Source organism: Patiria miniata, unplaced genomic scaffold (assembly GCF_015706575.1).
Source record: "Patiria miniata isolate m_02_andy unplaced genomic scaffold, ASM1570657v1 HiC_scaffold_7, whole genome shotgun sequence".
Lineage (NCBI taxonomy): Eukaryota > Metazoa > Echinodermata > Asteroidea > Valvatida > Asterinidae > Patiria > Patiria miniata.
This window is the reverse complement of record NW_024037074.1, coordinates 43,503,217-43,512,060: the sequence shown is the minus strand read 5'-3', so window position 1 is coordinate 43,512,060 and position 8,844 is coordinate 43,503,217. Positions and strand designations below refer to the sequence as shown.

General features: G+C 41.5%; 1 pseudogene; it reads left to right on the top strand.

Moving 5' to 3' along the window:
• Nucleotides 1-1,900: 1,900 nt before the first annotated feature.
• LOC119718803 lies at nucleotides 1,901-2,858 on the top strand (annotated as a pseudogene).
• Nucleotides 2,859-8,844: the final 5,986 nt, after the last annotated feature.

Sequence of the window (8,844 nt, the reverse complement as noted above, 5' to 3'; positions counted from 1 at the left end):
GCCTTTCCTACGTGGTGATTCTTAGGAAGCACCGTAGGAAATTCAAATTAGTAGTTCGCTTTTTTATTCGGCGAAGCGTGCGCAAGCATTGGCACAACGCACACGCGCGCGCGGTTGCGAATTCGTCGGATCAGTGCGCGACATCGCGTAGCTGCAATCGGTCTGTGAGAACCTGTCTCGGACGCTGAATTCAGGCCCAATTCAAAACATGATTCAGCAACTTTTGATTTGAAATCGAGATCCTAAATGTTGTTTTTCTCGAAATATACAGCTGAAGCTGAGCTGAAACTTCATCAGGTTAGTTGTTCAGCATCCTTCTTTAGATTTTGAGCACTTGAACAAAATGCACAAATTGCAAAATGATGGTCTATACCTTTAACGTACTCGAGATTGATGGCAGGGGCGGATCCAGGAATTTTTTGCGGGGGGGGGGGGTCATCAGCAAATCAAAGCTGAAATGTAGACAGGTTGTTTTTTTTCTCCGGACGGTTGGCCTCCGTAAATTAATAGAGGCGAGGGAAGTCTGACCCGTAAGGTCATGGCCAAATTCTACAAATGCACTTCAAAAATCTGTCAGATTTATAAAAAAAATCTGCGAAATTCCCCAGAATTACTCGAAATACACTATAAACACTTTAAATCACATGCAGATGTTGTAGCATTGCCTTACTTAAGGTTCAAATTACATTATAAACAATCTATAGTCACGTTATGAAATTGCGTAAATTTCATGCAAAACGCGATTGCGTCACGACGGAGTCCGGTTCCCAGTGAACCTTAGAACCTAGACCAGCCAACCTGTCCCATTATACAAGGCTTTGTTTGAAAGGATTGAAGCTTTTTTCAACAAGCGTACTATTTTTTATTTTAATTTGCTATGTTTTTCTGTCAAATAACCTCTCTTTTTTGCAGAATTCTGCCAGAAATCCACCAAAAAAAATTATTCTGTCAAATTTTCTGTCACACTCGTGCTTTTTAACAAAATAATCTGTCAAAGTTAGCCAAAAATTGGCTAAAACGGTGACCATGTCGGGGGGGGGGGGAGGGGCTCGTGCCATACCTTTAATGGCGGCGTTGTTCAAATCTAACGATCGTGAAAACTATATTATTACCAGTATATTGGGGTGTCAAAGTGCAGGGGGGGGGGGTTGGCAGATTATTTTTAATATATTTCTTTGCGTAAGATCGGGGGAGGGGTGGTTTTTGACCGCCCCCCTTCTGGATTCGCGCGGATCGGTTTGAAAAACGACCCCTTCTTGACACCCATAAAAGACAGGTGCATAGACTGGTTGCAAGTTCCCCCATCATCGTAGTCTGGTTTCCAGAACAAAAATTCTGACTATTCCTGATGAATCTTAGGTCAGGTAGCCTCCGGTAATACATTGTATTACAATTAACGTTACGTGACTAAAACGGGAGGAAATCCTCCTTTTTCCGAATATGTCCGAAGTTTGCCGAATTCATTTCGTCGACAATCGGATAGCCCCCGAGTATTTCCGAGCACCCATTGGTATCGCTTTTACACATTGAAAGGTTAGGGCTCCATTTAAGTGGTTAATTTCCTGCCACGTACAGCAGGAAATTGTTAACAATTCGTGGTACAAATAAATTACTTCGTCATGGCTGAAGATCTATTTTGATTGCTCGGTCGGCCAGCAGCCAATATAAAATGCCTCGCGTAGTTCTAGCCCCCGCACTAATTAAAGAATTGTCGGAACAATTTAATATTGATTCACTGACCTACATGTATTCAAAATTGTTGCCATAACAACTAGCTTTTCAACTGATGTCGAATTGGTTGTTTTCGTTCACTGCGGTCTCAAGTGCTCACTTTGGCTATAAGTCTCCACTCCGTGTACGTACGCTTAGAATAAAAACGGCAAGTAATTGAAACCTGTTGCCTACCAAACAAATCATGTATTCGCCAGAATTGGTTGTCATTTTGGCCATCTCTTCTTCTATCGCAGCAGTAATGGGATCGTATAACATCTGCCCGGCTCAACCAGCTGTCAGCTGTTCTTGCCCGTCACAGTGGCAAATGTGGCACTACGTGTGCTATCGCATCACTCCGTCACCGCATAGTTGGGATGACGCCAAGACAAAATGCCAAGATTTGGGAGGCAAGATGGCCGCTCCTCGCTCGCTGGAAGAAATGAAGTTCATGGTGGACTTGGCCCGAAAGCTGGACAGTAACTACCATGTCTGGATTGCTTGCACTGACAAGGAAGCGGAAGGAACTTGGAGTGTGACGGCCAGGAAGGAAGAGAGCCCTTCCTGGAATGGAGTGCTAAGCAACCAGATGATTTCCAAGACAATCAAGATTGTGCATACATATTTGGATATTTTAATGACAAAATGGATGACGGTTCTTGTTCTGTGAATCATAAGGCAGTATGTGCTCATCAGGCGGCTTGTCCTCACCACTCAACCCAACCCCGTCGATACTGCCTCTCTACCGACACCCACGGCCGCATTCTCAACTCAACCTGCCTCCTCGACCACAGCATCCGGGAGTTTATCACCGAGGGCGTGGTCGCCTGTGGCTCAGCCTGCGCCAAGGAGCCCGGATGTCGCTCCTTCAACATCAAGAAAAGCGAAAAAGGGAAGAAAATCTGCCAGCTGAAAAACAGCACAAGCTCCGAAGATAAGGACAAGTTTCAAAACACCGATTATTTCTGCATGTACTCAGAAGTGTGCATCGGCTAGTAGTAATGATAATAGGGAAACATTCTCGGTGATTTGCATTGTAGTTTATAAACTTGAGCTTGAAATAACTGGAAGAGACAGAGATATGCTTCTTGCGAGGACAAACCATTTGTGAGACGTTATTTTGTACAACAAGATTTCAGGACAAAAAAATGAGTTGCTTCCGGTAAAGGAAAAAGGTGTTTCAAAAAGATCTTTTCTTGAAGTAATCAAGGTAAACAAATATTCAATTCTCTTTACGTGTAAAAAATAAATACAAAAGAGCAAGACTGCTAGACTTTTCACTCCAGAGACATTTTGACAATGAACACCGATTTTGTTCTTTGCGTCATTAGATAGACGTGGTTAAAAAAGTGAAGTCTCATAGAATGTTGGAATAGCGTAATCTCAACTTTGGAGACATCACTGTACATAATTAAGAGTTATTTTTCTTGCTTTGGTAAATCTATACATTTAGTTTCCCTGGTGGACAAAAAAAAAACAGAATGAGAAGAGTTCGGCTGCTCGTAAATTCGCATTTTAATTATTCTAGTGTTTGTATATTTTTGTAATAAGGATAAACACGAGATGTTCCGAGTCATTAAAATAGTATTGTGTCCGATCCATGTTTTGTGAAGTGAATTGACTGAGATCTAATTGACTTACGAATTTAACACTTTAATTTAAAATAACAGTTATAGCAGGCTCAAGGGCGGAGGGGGGGGGGGGGGGGGCAACGGGGGCCATGCCCCCAGTAAAAAACAGAACCCAATTTGTTTATTTAAGTGATGTCGCAATAGGCACTGAAGGCACTGCGTACACCACCGTCTTCTCCTAACAAAAATGTGGTGAAAATTGTCAGAAATTGCCTCAGATCGCACCACAGAGCATTTAGAATTACCCTACGCCGTAATTTGTTGGACCCACTATTTGGGGGACCAAATTTGTTTTCTGGATCCGCCCTTGAGTAGGTTCATGTTAGTTTTTATTAGTCTAAATGGTGATTAATTTTGTGTTATGGTGGATTAATAAGTAATTTTTAAATTATTATCGCTTGTTAAATTTCTGTGTATTTTCAGCTGATTTTAGAATAGCGTTCCCCGTGCTCAATAAATTCGAATTTTGTTCTATTAATACATTTCAACATGTATGTTTTTAAACATTCCAACCAAAATCCCTCCTTTTTCGGGACATCTGCATCCCTCTGAAACAAAAGGTTTTTGTTTTGGGTACAAACAGATCCGCTTTGCAATCAGACTGGCTCCGGGTCTACATTACCCCGGGAGAACGGAGTTATTGTCTGGCAGCCAATAAATCGAAATTGTAAATTAATAAACATAGGCCGACTTTTTTTCGGTATATGTCTCATGCACAAGTGAGTAATTTTTGAATTGCTGAACAAATTGCAATTTCGAAAAAGGAATGTATTTTTTCGAGATGAAACTCAAAAATAGCCCGGGAAACATCACTTTAAATGATGTAAACGGATAACAGACCGCATCGACAACTACCATAATTAAAAAAGATTCACCAGTAAAAAGTAGATTGTGACAGAATTTTGATATTTTTTCAATTTTTTCAATTTTTTTTATTCGTACACCCGATTAAGGCCAGGGTGTAATAGCCCGCCACCTCTACCAATTGGGATGAATTCTATGGAACCTTTTCATTTAAAAGAAGGGTGTTATTTTTTATTATAGATAATTGTAGTAGTTTGCTAGCATCGTTGATTTCAAAATCAACGATGAACAGTTTTACTGAAGGAGTCCTTTACTTCAACCGGATCAATTTCTTGGATATACATATGAATGATGATTGTCACCTCAATTTTAAAAGCATTGATTGGAAGACATTTTAGATCAGAATGTTTCACGTTGTCGGATGAGTGAAAGCCACATTGTTGGAAAATCTCAAAATCATGATATATGTTAAATAGAATTTATTGGATTTCACATTTTTAGATCTTTACCCTGTAGCTTTATTGAAATCTGTTCACGAAAAAATAATGCTTTGTGTTAGATTAGAGTAGATTAACGACGTAGTTCTCATGGTGTTACATTATTTTTGTTCGGAATAATAATAACTAGTTGAAACGGAAAAACGTGGTCAGTTAACATTTCTGGTGAATGTGATGGGACACATCACGCACAGATCGACAGAAGATAGCGGCCTATAAGCCATTCGAAACTCAACAAAAAGCGGTGCGATGACTTTAGGACAGATTTGTGAGAAGATTCTTAGGGCCATCAATTCGCATGTTCATTTGACCTCTATTCATTAATAATAATAATAAGTTGGAGGATAAATACCCTTACTCGCAGATATGTGAAGCTGAATTGCAAAGGACGCGGTTACATAGTGGTCGAGCCGCAAGCATGTTAAGGCGCATTAATATGCCGCCACACGACCCATGTCTGACCACGGAGCACAGCGGAGCACACATGGTCCGAGCGGGGAATCGAACCTTGGCCACCATTATCTATGCCAGTGGGGGAAAGGGTCAATGTGAGGTGCATAACGCGTGTCGTAAGCAGGAGAAAGCATTGGGTGAGGTCACCTGTTGCTGACAGATGATGGTATGAATCGCAAGCATGAACCATAGAGGGCGCTTCAGCATCTGTTGACTGGAATCCTGACCTCATAAAAACAACAGTGTATATTTCTGATGTCCCCTAACTTGGCGCGGCCCCTAATGTGGCGCACTTAGATTATTTCGTCTCTAGTGCCTTGCTAAAGCAAAAATTTCAGGAGAAATTTCACAGTAAGTGATATTTCATCAAGCTCTAAACATTCCCGTTCATAAATCTTAAGTTTACTTAACTGTTATCCGCTCCGTTCACAAGTACCCCCTCACCGGCAAAGCGAGTACAGTTGGGGGTGACCGACCGACGCCATCTTGCCTGACTGCAATTTTGCCGCGACGCGCGGCCCCATACCACTGCGTGTACATAGTACAAATCCCCTGGTGTACGCGGGTCACACAAGGAGCGGTGCGCGTCTACCAGCTAAATGTCCCGCCAATGGGACGTCGTTGCCAGGTAAAAGGGCGCCCACGTTTGGTTGCGCACGGAGCCCATAGAGTAAGCAAAAACCATTATTATGGCGTGAATTTTCAATTTTACTTTGAAATGCATAATGAACGCTTTTAGAATGCGCACAAAAATAAGAACATGATTTTCTGGCAAACTTGTAATTGGGTGTATGAGTAACGAACTATCCGGTTCGTTAGTTAGTGTGACGTCAATTCAATTTAAACCACGCCCACCGGCCATTAGATAGCATTGGAATATAGAGCTATATTAAATTAACAGTGGAGCCGGAAGCTAACGCAACTTGAGCGTTTATCCAATGGGCGCTAGTAATCAGTGGTGTGCGCGCGTGTAGGGCATTTTTTACTAAATTACTAACCGAATGGGGAATTTTGTACGCTGAGTTTGTTACCATGTTTGCAAACAAAGACAACTGTGATGGTGCTGCGACCCAAAGTTGAAGAAATAACATCGATCAGCATACTCCAGAGGGAAGGAACCGAGTACTTGAACCCAGGCGGATACAGGTTTGTTGATGTCAACACTACAGTTGAAACCACCGTTCAAGCAACCCTGGACCATCAGCGTGCGAATCCTGACTGTGATGGCCGGCCTCAGCTACTAGCAGTGCAAGGAAAACACACAGGCCTTGCTGTTACAGAGGTTCTGTCATGCAACAAGACAGTGCCACTTCTCAACGGGAAGCAAGAAGCTGTACTTAGCAGAGGGAGGCGCAGTGCAACTCTAACATGACCTTTCAAGTTGGTCTCAACATCTTGCAGCCACAGAGGCAAGACGATTAGATTTTGATTAGTTTTGAAAGCCATGGGTACGGTTCCTTCATCAATGCATTGCAGAAAAAAATAGCAAGTAGCTTATAACTGTGCATGGGGGCAATTATTATCACTGAAAATGCTTGAGTATGGAAGAGAAAATGTGTCAAGATATCAAAAATTACAGGACTTTAACAGAGAGAAACCGTTTGCAAATAGTATCAGATATCGACAGAGGCAATACAACAAGCTTTTGATAAACTGCCGGTGAAGAAACACAAGTTTGTGCCAGCGACCCAACTAGACATATACTATGTGAGAAAAATGGTAGTAATGTTCCACCCCCAAAATATACTTTTTAAATGTGGGAATCAGATTCATGTAAATGCAGTAGTAACAAGTTTCTCTGTGCAGAGAGATACATGTAGTGCTACACTTCCAGCAATGTACAACTACAACATGTGAGATGAAAAAGAGGGGGAATTCAGTGTTCCAAAAACAATGAGAGACTTTTGAGACGTTGGTGGCAGCAAACACCGGTCCCTTTTCCATTGTTGCGTCATATTGAGCATGCGCGCTTTAAAAAAAAATAACGTAAACAATTGAAAAGGGCCGGTGTGTTTGCTGCCACCAACGTCTCAAAAGTCTCGCATTCTGGAAAGTAAGGAACCCTTGTTACTGATCAGAGATAGTAACAAATGATTCTGATTGTTGCCTATAAGTAAGGGTTTTGTTTCCTAATTATTTAGCCACGCATTTATTGGAATTGCTAATCCTCACTTAAATAGTCAGTCACTCGATTTAGCCATCAGTCAGGCTCAGTCAGCGATGACATGGGCCTATATCATGAAGCTGCTTGGCACACAAATTTCTTGGCATGAGAATTCTTCCTTGATAAAAAGAGGATTACCAACCAAATTTCCATGCGATGAATATTGCTTGTGATTGGTATTCAGCTGTTGTTTGCTGAGCATGAAAATCCCATGGAGTTTTGACTGGTAACCTGTTCGTACTAAGCAAGACTTTTTGTGCTAAGCAAATGTTTGTGCTTAGCAGCCACATGATATTGGCCCATGATCCCTGGTAGGAGTAAGCAAGAGAAGGCAAAGTTACTAAATCGGATTAATGATGATGTAAAAGTCACAGGGTACAGGCAGAAGCTGGGACAGTACTCAAGAATTGTGGAAGAATAATTTATGAGATTTCATGATTCCAAATCTGCGGTGTTTCTGCGGCGGACATAACTGGTCGTAACACGCCCCCGAGTTTGACTCCCAAATGCTTGATCTCCAGAAACTATGTCTATACATTCTGCCTCGTGTAGGCCTAATAATTGGCCTCAAGTATACCTCTAATACAAAATCATTTGTGGGATCAAATAAAATGTAATGAGCTCGCTCTTAATGTTTCACTTCTAATAAATTTGCCCCATCTTTTCAACCCGAGCGGGGAGGGGGGGGGGGGGGGACCAGGTTTTGAACTTACGCTTACGGGATACGTATGCGGCTTGGAACATTTGGAATTTCATCATTTTGTGCTTTACCTGAGAGTTATGACGATGGCCAGCAGATTCTTCAACAATTGTAAACGTATTGGTAAACATTTGGAAGAATAAGCAAAGGGGCTTTATGGACAACTAATTACTTACCATTGTTTGACCTTAAAATCAGACAACTACTGGAAAAAAATAGCAGCTATACAGAGTCCTTAATTCTTTCAACCTTTCGGTTTCGACTAATTTACCAATTGGTACTAAAAACAAAGCAGTTATTGGCAATAATTGAAAAGAGGTCACGGTTTCCAGGATTTTTCGAATGATACCAGCCATACAACTGAGTACTGAGGTCTGGATATTGACTTTAGTAAAATCATCAGTGAAACATAGTTATAATTTACTTTTGCTTAAAAAAATATCGTAAATTAAACCTCTCTTTGATTCTATAAGTCAAGGTGACCGTTGAAAATGAGGCGTGTGCCCTTTTTTTACGTCTCCCCTACCCACCCCAAAATATTAACAGCTTTGCTATTATGGAACTAGCGTACGAAATGCGTATGCGGCTTAGAAAATTGGTTGATTCATCATTTTGTATGGTTGCTCCTCGATTTACACCATAAATATGCCACCCTCATGTTATCGAATTTCGAGCGTTCAACTTGTGAGTGGTCCATGTACATTTGTAATTACAGCGCATACATCAGTAATGTACATCTCCCACCCTAGTGTCAGGAGGGAGTGCAAGCAGTGGGGGTTCTACAAATAATAGTGTCTAGCCCATCCCCCCACCCCCCCCCCCCCCAAAAAGAAGTCCTTAAAAAAAATTGCACTAGCAAAATGTAAGAATGTGACGTACTTGCGA